This window comes from Jaculus jaculus, chromosome 4, assembly GCF_020740685.1.
Source record: "Jaculus jaculus isolate mJacJac1 chromosome 4, mJacJac1.mat.Y.cur, whole genome shotgun sequence".
NCBI classification, from domain to species: Eukaryota; Metazoa; Chordata; class Mammalia; order Rodentia; family Dipodidae; genus Jaculus; species Jaculus jaculus.
The window spans coordinates 28,246,877-28,262,223 of NC_059105.1; the positions used below are offsets into that span (position 1 = coordinate 28,246,877).

The 15,347-nt window shown below is 36.3% G+C and overlaps 1 protein-coding gene across 7 annotated transcripts in view; it reads left to right on the plus strand.

Moving 5' to 3' along the window:
* Nucleotides 1-15,347, plus strand: part of Erbb4 (erb-b2 receptor tyrosine kinase 4) — a 1,092,347-nt gene that overhangs the window by 339,007 nt on the left and 737,993 nt on the right. The window lies entirely within an intron of this gene.

Consider the following 15,347-nt stretch of genomic DNA (forward strand, 5'->3'; position numbering starts at 1 on the left):
ATGTTTCCATTCACATTGTATCTCATCAATAGCCTTCTTTATTTTGTATACATAATTTGAATGGCAAACATAATTACACTTCCCCTTAAATTTACCATGCATAATATTCAAGAAATATTTTCTTCCGGTATTTTTAAAAATTTATTTATGAGAGTTAGAGTGAGACAGAGAGAGGTAGAGAGAGAGAGAGGAAGAGAGAGAGAACAAACAAACTGGTGTTCCAGGGCCTCCAGCCGCTGCAATAGAACTCCAGATGTGTGTGCCACCTTGTACACATGTGTGACTTTGTGCACATGTCTCACCTTGTGCATCTAGCTTATGTGGATTTTGAGGAGTTAAATCGGGTTCCTTATGCTTCACAGGCAAGCACCTTAACCATTAAACCATCTCCCCAGCCCTGCTTCCAATATTTTTACTGATGTAAAATTTAAACACAACAAGTAGTATAAATTTTATGTGTACATCAGTGTTTTATCAAATACCTCTAACAGCATAATATAGTTTGTTGTATATAATAGTATAACTGAAATTTACTGCCCCCTTAAAAAAGTCTCCTATACATTGTCATGCTCAATATCAATTATCATTTGATCTGATTTAGAAGTGCCTATGGCATGTCTATGAGAGAGTTTCTACATTAAGTTAATTATAATGAGAAAGCTCACCCCAACTGTGGCCTGGCAACATTTCATGGGCTGGAGTCCAGACTGAATAAGAATGAGATAGCAAGGCCAAGTATGGTGGTGCACGCCTTTAATCCAGCACTTGGGAGGCAGATGTAGGAGGATTGCCAGGCGTTTGAGCCCACCCTGAGACTACATAGTGAATTCTAGGTCAGCCTGGGCCAGAGAGTGAGACCCTACCTTGAAAAACAAAACAAAAGAAAACAACAAATGAGATAGCAAACTGAGCACCCGCATTCAACTATGTCTGCTTTCTGACTGCACACCAAATGTTCAGGCAACCTCATGTTCCTGCCTTGAAGAGCCAATCCCCAAATCTTAATCTGAAATAAGCACTTCCTCCCCTGTTTCTTTTGTCCTATATTTTGCCACAGAACTGGACATTAAATGGCAAATACCCCTTTCTAGAGTAAACAGCATTCAGATTTTTTTTCTGCCAGTGATTAATTTTGCATCTTCTCTAATTTCATTGAATATAAATAATTTAGTTATATGCTTTTGCCTATTATTTTAAAGATGTTTTTCAATATTCTCCTGTGATACTACATGATTGAGTAATGCATACTGTTTTAGTCCTGTGTAACATTTTTTATGAATACTCTATGATTTCTCAGATGACTTCTGGGCTAGTTTTGCTTTTTGCTGAAGCCATGCATATTCTCATATAAAAGTGCATATATATATGCATATATATGCATATTATATTTATACATTTTTATATTTCATGGTATTTTATGTATTTTTCAGTATTTTATATGTATTTTTTCACTTCCTTGTGTAAGGCACCTACAAGTATTGATGACAGGCTATACAAATTACCTGTAGTTGACCATGATGGCTTATGCCTTTAAACCAGCTATTGGCAGGCAGGCTGAGGCAATGAGCATGCCAAAACTTTGAGACCAGCCTGGTTTGCCTAGTAATTTCCAGGTCAGCCTAGGCCACTGAGTGAGATTGTGTTTCTTAGAAAAAAATACAGCAAAAAAAAAATGACACCAGAGAATAGAGTATGTGTGTTGATAGAGTGTTTGGGTTTCTATTAATTTCTAGAGTTATTTTCCAAAGATTGTTGACTGACATCGCATTCCCACTGTATGTCAGAGTTGTATTGATCTGCACTTTCACAAGTTTGCCATTGTCTTTTGTAACATGATAAGAAATGGAATCACATCTTGGTGAAGAATTTATAGCATGTGCTTCAGGTATTATAGGAACTAGGCTCAATTCATAAAACTGTTTCATCATCTAAATTTACTTCTAGCTAATGTGAAATTTTCGGCTGGGTTTGTTCATGTAGCTTCCCTAAGTAATTATTTATGGTCATATAATTCAAAGAACTGGTGCACTAGGGTCAGATGGTTAATGAAAAGCATTTGCCTTATCTTTTCATTCAAAATTTATAGCATGTATCATTGTTCTTTCTTATCTAAAACACAGTTCATGAAACAGATTAGGAAGGTGATCCTCTGGGAACTATAGATTTTATCTACATGAAGGCTTTGAGGAAGAAATGCTCAAACTAGTGAAAAAACATCTAATATAAAAGAGTTTGGAGTTCAGGAGAATATTTTCCTATTTCTAAAATAATTAATATATAGATTAAGCCCTTAGAAAATAATAGAGACATTATGTATAAAGAGAAATTATTCTTATAATTTCAACAGGTGGTTACTTCTATCTAGAAGGAAAGATAATTGAAAATTTAGGCAGATGGTTGTGGTAATAACTTGCAGTAAATATAATTATGTTAGTGTGAAAATTCTTCATGGAGAAATATTAATAAAGGGAATGGGTATACTATAAATTATATTAATATATTTAAATTTAAATTAATATTATAAATATGAAAAGAGAATAAGGTAAAAACTGCTCCTTTATATTTAGTGAATATTCAACATGAAGATAGATGAGTAGAGACTATAAAGATATTTTGTGATCTGATCTTAATTGTGTAGTAGATGAATATTGAACAGTTTTTTGTTGTGATTGTTAGTTTGATTCCTATTTTAAGCAGATCTCAATCTTTAAATGTTAAAACTTTGGGATTACAAGCTTCTGGATATGAAACATCATGAATATTTATGTGATATCAAACATATCACTGCTCTTTTCCATAATGTTCATATTTCCTCTTTTAAATTTTATTTGCCTCTCAGTTCATTAGCATTTACAGCTCGTCTGAAATTTTGTTGCCCGACTTTTGAGTTTGTGCTATGAAATGCACACAGTTGTATTGCTTTGAAATCCCTTTCCACAATTGACTCCAGGTCTAAGCAAAAACAAAATATCAATTAATAGAGGTTCTAGGTGTCAGAAAGCCTTGAACCTCAGTATGAAAGATGTGAATAACATGGTTAAGAGAAACCTTGGGCTGTATTTCCAACAATCTAAGAAAGTAGAATGCTGTTGTAGAACCATATATATCCAATGAAATTCAAGAAACAACATTCAAAATACATTTTTCCCCTTGGTTGTAAAGGAACACATAAAACACCATAGTCTTAACACCTTGTAACTAGCACATGATAAAATGTGATTATAGTTACCAAGCAACAACAGATAGCTATGTTAGTTTTCAATTAGATTTGTTCATTAAAAACAAAAATTATTCATTGATAGAGGATTTTGAAAGTTATTGTTCTGTTTTGTAGAATTCATAGGGAAAGGGTACTGTCTTTAATAGGAAAAATTCATTAGGACGGAAGGACAGTAATGAGCCAACTGATTAAGTGTGCTTTGATTCTTTGAGTGAGGTATTTATTTCCATTGTCCTTAGTAGCTCTGAAAAGCATAGGAATTGTCCTGAAGCTGCCAATCCAGGGCTTCTTAAGGTTATCGTTTGGCACAACACTAACTGTTCCTTGTATCATTTGGATTGCAGGTAGTTATTCCTACATTGATAGGATGAAGTAACTAGAAAACATATGATTAATAAAAAAAAAAAGAGAAAAGCGGGCTGGAGAGATGGCTTAGCGGTTAAGCGCTTGCCTGTGAAGCCTAAGGACCCCGGTTCGAGGCTCGATTCCCCAGGTCCCACGTTAGCCAGATGCACAAGGGGGCGCAAGCGTCTGGAGTTCGTTTGCAGTGGCTGGAGGCCCTGGCGCGCCCGTTCTCAATCTCTCTCTCTCTCTGTCTCTTTCTCTCTCTGTCACTCTCAAATAAATAAATAAAAAATGAACAAAAAAAAAATTAAAACAAAAAAGAGAAAAGGCCAGGTGGAGGAGACAAGCTAAAACTTCTGGTTTTAGCTGTGGATTTATTTGTCTTTGGGAAGTCTAAAGAATAGAAAATAGTTTGGGTAAAGTCATTGGACATACAAGAAAGCCTAAAAATAAGGGTATTCCTTGCTTACTGTGTAGATCATTTTCCATTTGTCTGTTTGCCCATTTGCCATTTTATGATTCAGAAAAGACTATTTGGCATCCAGCACATTTTCAAGGTAAGTTTGGCTTTGTGTTATTCTTGTGAATGGATGTGCACAGTGCCCAAAGCAGCTTCCATACTGGTGACATGATTTTAATTTCTTCTTGTTGTTACTTTGCAAGCTGATCTTTTCGTTAATTGTGTAGGCTTACATTAATGCACCAGTGAGGTTGACAGAAAACAATTCATTTATGTAATTGCTATAGCCTGTCATATTCAACTTGGGAAGGCAGTGAATCTCACAGCATGGGTCCCACATTATGCAACTCTGCCTGGCATTTAGATGAGCTATTTTTCATTGAAAATATATTAACTCTGATCCTTTTAAGCGTGTAACTAATGCATGTGTAAATCGACATTGTACAAGTGTAAAATCAGTTTTGTAAACCTCAGTAGTTTTAGTTAAAGAGTAAATCTACAATTGTAATTAATTTACTACCTTAGACATTAAGAAAGTGTCATCAAAATAAGGAAATGTCTGAAAATATATGTGACCTAGAATTATATACTATACAGAAATAATATTAAATTTCTGCTCTATCTTACCAATATTTACATAAAAATATATACTAAAATTGAGCATGTTAAAGCTGATAACACTCATTATCTGACAGACATTGAGGGTCAGGCTCTCAGGATGGCTTGGTAAAGTCAACACAAATGCCTCTGAAGGTTGTAGAGTGTTGGCAGTCCTCAGATCTTTCAGAGACAGTAAATGTAGGCTCATCAGGAAAGAGGATGTTTGATATGGAATATGAACCATGAAAAGATAGTGGTGTGTCAGGGAGAAAGGGGAAAGGAATTCTTGGTAAAGTTAAAAATATGTGTATATGATACACATGCCTCCTTAGAACATGTTGTGATAAAATGTTTCATGATCTGAACATGAAGAGTATTCACTGTGTCCGGGCTCTGGAATCAGGCTGTATATCACATCTTGCCATCTATTTTCATTTCTGACATTTGCAAACTGTACAACTTTGGAATATTGCTTCATCTTGGCTTTCTTATCATTAAAGTGTGCTTAACGTTACTTTCAGAACATTTGTTAAGAGATTTTGACAAGTTAAATATAAAGAACTTACACTGTGGCCACACTTAGTATCAGCAAATACATGTTCCCATCTTCACTACAACTAATTTATTCTATGGATTATAAGGCTGTCCTTGTTAATTATTAAGACAATGTATTCTTACTTGCATGCTCATGTTTTTAATGGGTAAAATATTATTCTCATAAGCAAACATTGTGGACTAGCTTATTTTCAAAACACAATTTTGAATCAAAGTAAAATGTATAGATAAAATATGACGTTTATTTCTATCTTACCTTTAAGTAATAGTTGATTTCTCTTTGGATTATCATGAGATTAAAGTTTATAGGATCTAAAAAATAATTGTGCTGAGTCAGTGCAAATACTTGGTAAAAGTTGTGCTCTGAGTTTAATCTCTAATAAAATAGCATAACTGTGTTGTATTGACATTAATCCTACTTTTCAATTGAACCAATTCAATGATAAGCCTCCAAATGGTGTCAGATGGAAGGAATAGACAAAAACGTGTAAGTGATGAGCATTAGGCAGGTAGTGAGAAAAGACATGTCACTTGGCTTAGAGGGCCAATGATGGCTTTCCATAGGAGACTTCCACTGAAGTTGACCATGCAAACAGAACTATCTTGTCAAGGGTATGCATGTGCAAATAACCAAAAGAGTATGAGAAGGTCCAAACAAGAATGACAAGAAGTCAGTGTAACTGATGTCTAGGTTGTAAGGCTGGGGTATTAATGCTAGACCTGTACCCCTATGCTGAAATGATATAGGGTTGGGCTGGGGAGATGGCTTAACAGTTAGTTAAAGTGCTTGTCTGCAAAGCCAAGGGACCCAGGCCTGATTCCCCAGTACCCATGTAAAACCCAAGTATAATGGGTGACACATGCATCTAGAGTTCATTTGCTGGGGCTAGAGGCTCTGGTGTACCACTTGTTTTCCCCCATCACCTCTCTGCCTCTTTTTCATCCTTTATCAAATAAATATATAAAATAAAATATTTTTTTTAGAAATAAGTAGTGGTGTTATGCTGGCTTAAGAAGTACGAGATGTAGTCTAAAAGCAGTTGGGCTTCATAGGTGTATTTTGCAGAGGATTAGTATCAGAGCTGGCATATTAATAAGTGTTCTTTCTGGTGACTTTTTGGAACAAGAGTTGGAGATGGGAAGCAGGAAAGCTGAGAAGCCCATTCAGGAATTCACTCCTCAGTACTACTGCAAAAGTGGTCTGAAATAACTCAGTGGAGACCAGCCTGAGGAAAGTGAATTACATACGGATAGTAGCGAAACAGAAGCATAAGTTTTAGTGATCCAAGTGAAAATGGAGGGAAGGGAAGCTTATAGGTTGCTGTCATGGCTAAGCTACCACATTGGTAGATAAGAAAGCATAAATGAGAAAATACTTTATTAGTCCAAAAAATTCATGATGTAAAAACACAATTTCCCTCAGGTTTTTACCAAAGACAATGGAAGACACACAGACATCACTTTCACAATTGTATAAACTATACAATCAACCTTTCTAGTTTTTGTTGCTCTGAGGTTGAAAATAGCATTCTGTAGTATGAAATATTTGAATACTGAATACAATTATAGGATTTTGGGGGGTGCTGGTGCTTCTCCCCTAAGGCTGACTGATTTTGATGCCTGTGATGACAGAGAGAATTTGGAAGGATGGACTGAATTATTTTTCTATCCACCACTTCTCTTTACACACAAATTACACTTGACTGTAGTGACACTAATCACGGCAGAAGTGGTCAGATTCAGCTCCCCTGCTGACGAACTTGGCCAGTAAGCCGGTGATGACTGACAAGTGGTTCTGTCCCTGCTTCCTCTTCCTTTCCCCTCTGCCCTTAAATGTACCAGCATTTTGTAAAGCATCTTCATTTATGCTCCCATGTCTGTGTCTGCTCACAGGAAATGCCAGGGATGGTTTGTTTCATTCCCAGGCACAGCTAGCAGTTATCTCTCTCCATCCTTTCATTCTCCCTGTGCATAAATACAATGCCAGGGGGCCATGGACTCTCATCTTGCCTAGTGAAGACTATGGGTTCTTTTCAAAAGCATATTATAAAATACATTAAATAAGATGCACATGATTACAAAAGAAATCAATTACATTGAAAAGCATCTGTCAAAATATCATTTTGAAATTTGCTGTTATTGTAATATATTTGCTCATTTTATAATTCATTAAATTAAAAGCTAATGCAGAGTTTAGTAACCAGCATTCTAAAATTAGAGCCAATTTTAGTAATATTTTGTGATATTTATAACTTATAGGTTTTTTTTAATTTTTTATTTATTTATTTGAGAGCGACAGACACAGAGAGAAAGACAGATAGAGGGAGAGAGAGAGAGAGAATGGGCTCGCCAGGGCTTCCAGCCTCTGCAAACGAACTCCAGACGCGTGTGCCCCCTTGTGCATCTGGCTAACATGGGACCTGGGGAACCGAGCCTCAAACCGGGGTCCTTAGGCTTCACAGACAAGCACTTAACTGCTAAGCCATCTCTCCAGCCCAACTTATAGTTTTAACTCAGCATTTTATAGGAAAACAGTTTCAAGATTTCATGCTGGTAGCATCACAGATATGCTAAATCTCTTATGATTAAAATATACCTAAATTGAAAGGAAAGTTAATTTAGAAAAAAAAAAAACTTTTATTTATTGGACAGAGGGAAAAAGAAAGAGTGAATGGGCACAACAGGGCCTTCAGCCACTGCAAACAATCTCCATAAGCATGTGCCATTTGGGGAAGTAGCTTGTGTGGGTTCTGGGGAATTGAACCTGGGTTCTTTGGCTTTGTAGGCAAGTACCTTAACCATTAAGCTATTTCTACAGCCCCATGAAAGTTAAATTTTAATTAAAGTTTAATAAAGATGCATTTTTTTTCTCCCATCCATAGTTCACAAATCCTTAAGTTTTCTGTTCCTCGGTTGAAAGGCTCCTGGTATAGCACTTAGAAGATTTGAGGTTGAGTCTAAGAAGGTATATCTTAAATGTGAATCCTATGGGATTCTCACAGTCATGTTTTAGAATCATGTTTTGGGAGATAAAATGTTGTAAGGTAGAATGAGATTTCTGAAGATGTTTGGGGTCAGTGTGGTTTTTGGTGGGTCATTACCCTCATATCAACATCCCAATTTGAATGTTTTCTATAGTAGATATTGCTAATATTATAGATATAATAGATACTGTTTATATTATGTTACATACATAATTATATAAAAGATAGGTAGGTTATTTACTAGGTAGGTAGGTTATATTACTTACACTAAGTGTTACAGGGATAATGATCATTGCATCAACATTTTTCTTTGAAGGATACAATATTTTTTAAGCTGTAAAATGTTTGACAAAAATCTCACTAAGCATAGCATAGGGGTAATAATCATAAATGCAGTACAGTGTGGTCCTGTGACATTGAAATCATTGCAGTAATTTTACAGTACATTTGAATTTCAGCACCATTCATCCGCTGAGTTTCCATTAACTTTGCTGAAAATCTCTCTGTCCACAAAGAGGCACAAGTGTCAAGTTTCTCCTTCATGCCAAGACACGAGGCTTGAATCACAGTACTGCAGCCGATAATTATTATTAATTAAAGCTTTCCTATCAGGCTATTTTTTAATGCATACTGAATATGTTCATAACCTCAGCTGTCTCCATTATTGAAAGACAAAAATAAGAGAGTACTGTTCTTTGACTCTCTTAGTTCTCCTGGGGTTTGCCTGGTGTCATTGAACATCTTTTCTGATTGGCTGACACCTTTTAAAAGTAGAAGTGGGGGGCAAAACACTATAACACGTTGCAGAACAGGCTCATTATTGTCAAATTAGATTCACTGACCTTCACTGCCATTTACCAGGAAGAGACAGGCAGAATATCAAGGACGGTTTGCCATGAGTAAAGCTGCACTAAGTGCCACTCAAAGGTAACTAGCCCAGACATACCTCTATGCTGTTTTAACCCTTTGCCTTTTTAACTCTCAGCATATTAAATACTATGATACTGAATGGGAGGGCATGGTGCTTGCTGAAATCTATGTACACTGGGTTCTTTTTTATTGATAGGATTCATTCAGAAGATCACATAGGAAATCATATCAGTCTCTCTCTCTCTCTCTCTCTCTCTCTCTCTCTCTCTCTCTCTCTCTCTTTCTCTCCATGGTTTCCTTAATTTGTAGATCAAATCAATGAATTCCTCATACATCAATGCAAAGCTAACATGGTCACAGTTTATAGTTTAGCTTCTAATATATATATATATGCTTTTTTTCTCTATGCCTGTTGTTTCTCATTTATTCATAAATCAAATAATGTATTTCATTGGTTATGGGATTCTATGGGCACATTGTTTCCTTTTAAATTGTCAGAACATTTGACTACATTTTTCTGATCTCCACACATTTTTTTTTTAATTTTAGTGTTTTTTTTTTTTATGAAAGAGAAAGAGAGAATAGGTGCACCAATGCCTCCAGCCACTGCAATCGAACTCCAGATGCATGTGTGCCACCTTGAGTGCATGTGCAAACTTGCATGCTCATGTCACCTTGTACATCTGGCTTCTGTGGAATAAGGGGAGTTAAATATGAGTCCTTAGGCTTCACAGGCCAGCACCTTAACTGCTAAGCCATCTCTCCAACCCACTCCACACATTTCTTAGGAATAATTTTCTGTCACTCTAATTATTACTGCCCTGTCGATACAGTACGCTTGTGTTGCTAACTCACTTTTATTAATTTTTGTGTTTGTTATTTTTTTAATAAATACACATCCTTAGTTTTAGTTAATTTCTCTCACTCATCCTCTGCCCCATGACTCTGCTTTCACCTTTCCTCCCCCATTACACTCCCGCTAACCTTCCTATGTCTGTTTAAGCCCATTGAATCGTTTATCTCCCACCCTTATTTCCAAGTTATTTCCCTTTAAACTCTGTATTAAGCCAGGTTAATAAAACTCTGGGAAAAATTATTAGTCCAGGAAGTCTAACACTGAGGTGTCTCTATCAGGAAAAGACTTACATGCTGAAATATGCATGGTGAAAGGTATAAGGGCAAGAGGCGTCATGTTGCATATGTGAACGGTAGCAGAGAAGGGGAAAAGAAAGTGCTCTCGTTCTTCTATTCGAAACTCATTCATGGCACTGAAACAACTCCATATTGATGACAGGAACCTTTTTATGATGTCAGAGCTCATATGAACTAAGCTCTTAGAGGTCCCAGCTCTCAGCCCTTCTCCATTAAGGAGTGAATTTTCAAGCTTTGAACCTTGGAGAACACATAAAACTCTAGTACCCATCAATGGTATTAGGCATAATAAATGTGAGCCACTATTCTGTAATTATATTATATAAATGTCCTCTTAGCTGTTGTGTAAGATAAAGGAGATGTGTTATACTTTTAAGCAATAGATTACTGATCAATCTTTCATAATAGGCGAACACTTTGTAAAATGATTCATTCTCTATGTGCATTCATTCCTTATTTGCACAATCCTACTGTGCTAGAATAGCCGGTCCTAGTCTAATTTCCCTTTACTTTGTATTCATTGTGCTTTTTCCAGGGAAACAATCTTCAACATTGTATCTACCCTGGGTTAAACAGTATTTCTTTAATTCCTATCAGTATGGTAATAGCCTCAAACCAAAAAGTTCTCAGATTAGAAATTTCTTTAACCAATATATTCCTCCTATATATTTTTGAGTAACATTAAAATATGCATATTTGATTTTCATAATTATAAAAAACTTATGAATATATAGTTTCATTAAAATCTAAGTATACAGGGCTGGCGAGAGAGCTTAGCAGTTAAGGTGCTTGCTTGAAATGCTAAAGGACCCAAATTTAAGTCCCCAGTCTCAAGCAACACCAGAAGTGCAAGGTGTTGCCTATGTCTTGAGTTAGTTTGCAGTGACTAGAGGCCCTGGTGCATCCATTCTCTCTCTTTTCTCTCTTTCTATTAGACTCTCTCTCTCTCTACATATACATATACATATACATATACATATACATATACATATACATATACATATACATATACATATACTTATACTTATACTTATACTTATACTTATATTTATATTTATATTTATATTTATATTTATATTTATATTTATATTTATATTTATATTTATATTTATATTTATATTTATATTTATATATACATGTATATATATCAAATAAATAAAAGAAAAAATCTAAGTATATAATTCTTATTCCTACTCCCATCTTCATTATAGGGAGCCAGTGGGCTTTAATTTTCTGCAGCCACCCAAATAATGTAAAGGGTGCTAAGAACTCAAACACGTGGGTTCCTCTGACACTATCTGTCTTTTTGTTGTGACAACTCAATGGATTATTTTCTTGAAAGTGTTCAGTAAAGAGCTAGTCATACATTAGAGTTCAGTAACTGCTGTCTACTATAACTATTTTCAACGTCATTTTGCCTATTTTCTTCATAGATGAAATGTGAACATAAATGTTTTCCTAACATGTAGAAGTTTTGTAGGCAATGATGGAAAATATCATGCTTGATGATGCAGAAAAATGCCACAAAAATATATTATAGAAAAGGAACGTGGGGCTGGAGAGATGGCTTAGTGGTTAATCACTTGCTTGTGAAGTTAGCCAGGTGCAGAAGGGGGCGTGCAAATCTGGAGCTTGTTTACCGTGGCTGGAGGCCCTGGCGCGCCCATTCTCTCTCTCACCACCTCCCACCACACCGCCCCCTACCCCCTTCTCTCAATAAATAAGTAGATTTAAGGCTGGAGAGATGGCTCAGCAGTTAAGCGCTAGCCTGTGAAGCCTAAGGACCCAGGTTTGAGGCTTGATTCCCCAGGACCCACGTTAGCCAGATGCACAAGGGGGCGCACACGTCTAGAGTTCTTTTGCAGTGTGTAGGAGGCCCTGGCGTACCCATTCTCTCTCTCTCTTTTTCTCTCCCTTTTTCTCTCTGTTGTTCTCAAATAAATAAATAAAACAAAAAAAAATTTAAAAGGGATGTGGACACTTCTGTGTCATGGGGTTGTGTCACATTTGCGTGCAGTTGAATTGAAAATGGATACACAAAATATATCATGTGATACATCATTTATGACACAGTCCAGTTTCCTTTCTATAGAATGCACTGTACTCTTTTTTTTTTAATTTTTTTTTTTTTTTTTTTAATTTGAGAGCGACAGACACAGAGAGAAAGACAGATAGAGGGAGAGAGAGAGAATGGGCGCGCCAGGGCTTCCAGCCTCTGCAAACGAACTCCAGACGCGTGCGCCCCCTTGTGCATCTGGCTAACGTGGGACCTGGGGAACCGAGCCTCGAACCGGGGTCCTTAGGCTTCACAGGCAAGAGCTTAACCTCTAAGCCATCTCTCCAGCCCTGCACTGTACTCTTATCTCAGTGTGATTAGTATCCTACTTCCCCATGGGTTACATTCTTTTCAAGGGGGATGGCTTTAATATAAAATCATTTAGTAGTCACTAAAAGGATGTTCTTTGGTAAGCTTGTGGAAGTGGGTATCTTTAATTTGTTGGCAGTCTTGAGTGCTGACTTTGAGAAACAAGTGTTTCTTTTTCTTTGTTTTTTTGAGGTAGGTTCTCACTCTGGCTCAGGCTGACCTGGAATTCACTATGTAGTCTCAGGGTGGCCTCGAACTCACAGTGCTCCTCCTACCTCTGCCTCCCCAGTGCTGGGATTAAAGGCATGTGCCAACCACACCTGGCTTAAGTGTTTCTAACTTTTTGTAAGACTGGCTATTGAAACAATATGGACTGAATAATATAGAAAGTGAAAAAAAGAAAAACTTTAAATTTGGTTAAATTCTATGTTTAGAATTGCCAGATTTAATTTTAGGAGAGAAGTAAATGAAGCTAAAGTTGTCTCATAATCTCCTCTGTCAGGGATCATTTTTCACAGCAATGCTTCATTAAAAAAAAAAAAAAAATCCCCAACACTCAGTGGCTTGAAGCAATGATTACTGTCAATACCTACCTGTGAGTTGGTTGGTATAATTTGGCTTGGTTTCAAGTTTCAGTGATATTCCCCTACCCTCATGTCTTTTCACCTAGTTGAAATCTGGTTTTACAGGGAGAATAGCAGAGAAACATGGGAAAAGTAGACCATGCGATGCTTCCCAAAGCCTGTGCTGAGAACTGCTGAGGTCACTGCTACATGCATTCACAATATCACCAGGATAAACCAGGAGTTGGTTGGGTGGAACAATATACTATTCCTCTAGAAGAGGAACTGTCAACTCAAATGGCAACAACATGTATCCTGGGTAGGTAGGCAAGGAATAACTGAGAACAAAAGAGAAACCCAGGGTCTCTACTAATGTGATTTATGAGGACGACGAGCAGCGGTAATCTGGAGGTGGGGAAAGAAAAATAACCTTAGCTAAGCTATAGCTAGAATTTCTTTTGTTCTTAGATCCCAAAGACTCTAAGGTTCTTACAAACTAGAATGTTGTAATCTGCAAATATTTCAATATTCTTTGTTTTTTTCCTCAGAGTGAACATTGAATTAAATTGTAAAAATATAAAAATAAATAAAGAATATAAAACTTGTACTTTGTCTATTCATTTCTTATTATGAGCAGCAAATGAAGCTGCCAAGTGTATTATCTATCAAGGTGTTCTAGATATGCAGAAATAAATATTTTGGTTTGGGAGAAAGATAGTTAAGAACAAGCTTACTGATAGATGCTATCTTAATCATTAGGGTAAATCTAATAAAAAATGTATCTATTGCATAGATATCAATTTTACATAGTTCTTACTGTAGTGGAGGCTGGAAAAAAAATCTATCAGCTTGTATTTGATTCATTTTCACAGTGGTGGAATGTGTTGAAACATGCCATCTTATATCTTTCCTTTCAAATCAATATTTTTTTCACACCTAATATTTTCTTGTACGAACTCTTACTTTGTAACTCTCACATTGAATACACACACACACACACACACACACACACACACACACACACAGAGTTTGGGCAACAAGGAACATTTATTCCTATTCTTTTAAATTATATATTATTGTTTTTATAAATGCTTATCTCTGCTATGGCACTTAGTGTGCTCAATGTAACTCAGAGATTGTTAACACATTTTGAGTGCACCTTGACCATCAACTGAGACTCAAAATTGAAACGTGTTAGTTTTGTAAAAAAAAAAAAAAAAACATAGAAATTACAATGCCCTTGAGGTAAGAAGAGGTGTGTAAAGGCCATCGGTGAGAAGAAGTGGGACAATACAGGAGGGTTGGACAGAGGAGTGCTAGTCAGAGGAGATTGAATTGGGAAAAGGGCATACGGAGTAGAAAGAGGAAAATGATACAGCTTTGTGTTGCATACCTTAGGTTCATTTATCATAGAAACATCAGGAACCTATTAACAAACTTTATGGCAACATATGAGCAAACAAGACAAGTATGTTAAGGCACCACATAGCAGAATATGGAATAATTTGAATGGATATTAACTAGGGTATCATATAGCAATCTATAAAAGCTGCTAATGGTGTTGACTAAGATAATAAATGATAGTGTGTTGAAGCTGTTTTGGATATGAAGTGCGAGTGACAAGGGTCTTGCTGGGAGTAGAATAGAATCAGGTCCTATGTAGAGGAGTGCTCAGCTTTTGCCTGGAGAAGCTTGTGCGGCTGGTGCTCATTCTCTCAGTGAGGAAACAAAAGCTCACGTCAAACAAGGATACGTTTGTTTTTGAACATGTTATGTAGATTATTTTACTTAACCATCACAGTATGATTGCCGCTTCTATTTTATAACATAAATCTTGATGCAGAATAAAACTAAATAATCAAGGATCAAAAAATAGAAGCTGGGCTGGAGAGATGGCTTAGCGGTTAAGCGCTTGCCTGTGAAGCCTAAGGACCCCAGTTCGAGGCTCGGTTCCCCAGGTCCCATGTTAGCCAGATGCACAAGGGGGCGCATGCATCTGGAGTTCGTTTGCAGTGGCTGGAAGCCCTGGCGCGCCCATTCTCTCTCTCTCCCTCCATCTGTCTTTCTCTCTATGTCTGTCGTTCTCAAATAAATAAATAAAAAATGAACAAAATTTTTTTTTAAAAAAAATAGAAGTTATTACAAACAAATTTGACCATTGGGACTCTGATATTATATAATATTATATATTATATAATATATAATATATAAAATACATTATATATTATATATT